Source organism: Palaemon carinicauda, chromosome 6, assembly GCF_036898095.1.
Source record: "Palaemon carinicauda isolate YSFRI2023 chromosome 6, ASM3689809v2, whole genome shotgun sequence".
NCBI lineage: Eukaryota > Metazoa > Arthropoda > Malacostraca > Decapoda > Palaemonidae > Palaemon > Palaemon carinicauda.
This window is the reverse complement of record NC_090730.1, coordinates 129,351,114-129,353,613: the sequence shown is the minus strand read 5'-3', so window position 1 is coordinate 129,353,613 and position 2,500 is coordinate 129,351,114.

Genomic DNA, 2,500 nt, shown 5'->3' with positions numbered 1-2,500 from the left:
AGAAGCACACTGTAGGTGGGTCATCTTGCAGGAGATTCGCAGGTTTAAGGCAGGATTTACGAGGAATTTTTTTTTTCGAATGTATCGCATTTAATGTATTATTTTTAGGAACGATTTTTAGGAAGTAAATCTGTTAATGCTCAAGAAACAATGCACTATTATGTAGACATCTTTTCTTAAGATTTACATCGTAGGTTGCTGATATTTCAAAGGTTTAAGATAGAAGAGGAACGTCTATGCATACTGAAAATGAGATGCATGATTTATTTTATTTAACTATAGATTTTGGGCCATATGGCCAAGGACAGCAGCTGGGAAGGGCATTCAGCATACCCAGAACAGGAGGAAGACCCAACATTGCACTATGAAATAAAAGTTGAGAGTGCAAGATGGAAGAAAGAAGGTCGAAACATCAGTGATTTCGAAGACTGAAAAGTCAGTGTACCTAGGGACTAAATGAACGCTTCACAAGAGATTTCATGCCAACACTGGTTCATAACCCCCTATGGGTATCTCTTAATTGTGAAAGTGATAAGCGGATAGTAAGTACTTGTGGAATAAATAAAACTCGTAGTTTATGTGTGAATCAACATGATTTGAAAAAGAATTATAGTGAGGCAAGCGAGTTTATAATGCAAAACGGTTAATTACAATAGTTTTATAGGTGTTTGATGGCATGGAAGGTTTAGGAGGCTAGGAGATGAGGGGCTCAGTATATATATAGGGGTTTGTACCCGTATGGAGCAGTACAGCTTCAATTAAAAGAAATGAAGCATTGTTGTTTCATTTATGTTTTTTACGGGGATTAGGGTAACGCTAGATTAAATGACTCGTTGATGCATTTATTTTTCTTCTGAGAAATTTGCAACAATCCATCCACACCCGTGTGAGTTCTTTTTTGGAGTGAATTTGAATAATATCAATCACTACGATATATTGAGGGTAAAAAAAAATTTGTTTTCTACATATTTAATTAATACACACATCCAATCAAAGGTTGAGAAAAAATCAACATGAAGCTGAAGATTATTGTTTTGTGGAATTTTTCATTGGTGTAATTCTTTTTTCCATGGCGAACAGTATTGAAAGAAGATCCTGTTTACTTTCTTCATTCAAAATTGCCCCTCTTATTGCCACTCTCTTTTCCTCTTCATTAGGTAATTAAGAGAAATTGAATTTCCCTTCAAGTTCAGAGACTTGCAATATTTTCAAAGCTGATGATGTGGCGATGCTTTCATGCCACTGAATGGACGATCAGGAGAAAGATTTTGAGTGTTTCTTTTGATATGTACACCATGTGATGCTGAGGGAGTATTCCATGAAGGAAAATTAAACCCTCTATTGATTTCACCTCCTTGGAACTGTTTGTCTGTGTAATTGGATTTCATATTTGATTTTAATTATCGATATAGTCATCATGAAAATTGTGATATACAGTAAGTGTATATATTTAAATTTAATGACCTTAATAATATTTTTTTTTTTTTATTTTGACATGTAATACTTAAACTTCGAAGAAGAATACCTCAAAGTTTTCTTTTTATTCCCATAGACATTTTATCCATTAGAGGAAATACACATCAAGGATAGTTGTGTTTCAGGCCTTTATTTGGTATCTTCAACTGTACCTCTAATCGTAATGCATTTCATTGTAGCCCATAACATCATTCCCTGTACCCCAGCAGCAAATGAATAAAGTTCGTGTCCAAGAGAATTTATAAGGGAGAGATGAAGGCCTTGGCAATCGCCTAATGTCAGAAACTTAATCGAGCCTTTCAATGGCATATAATGAGGAGAAACCTCGACCACCTAAGAGGCGGCCCCTTTACAGGAGGTTGCCGAATAGTCGCGTAACTAAGCGTCCTGGCTCTCGCCTATCGCTAGTACTTGCTTAATCCTCAAGGATGCACCGAACAGTTGAGACGGTTTGGCGGTTGGAGCCAACAAATGAAAGTCAAGGAGCGAGTGGTGAACAGTATACTTGGACTACCTTATAAGGAGGCCATTTACTTAGGCTACCTTATAAGGAGGCCAGTTAATTGGCCTTCCTTATAAGGAGGCCACTTACTTGGGCTACCTTATAAGGATGCAACTAACCTATTAACAGAACTTCAAGGTGCTACACCACCTGATTACCTCCATACACCCCGGAAAATACAGGATGCATGATGAAGAATACTTGGATATTTGGAGAGAGCATAGCCTATCAAGATATGTTTGCCTCGATGACAACCTTTGATTTTTTGTTCACTTCCTCTTGACCTGATAACCAATATATGTCTTATTTTGCTGTTCAACAATTCTCAATATGGCTTGATTAGAAAAGTAGAGTTTGGGTGATCTTCGGTCGTGGTACTTCAATAGCTCATTCCTTAACTGAATTTTTGGCGGCCTCCAAATATGATTGCCATAGCATAGCGTTCTATCTTTACTCTAGTCTGAATATATGTTATCTTTAAGACACCCTATGATTTAATGTGATGTATACTGGCGCTACCGC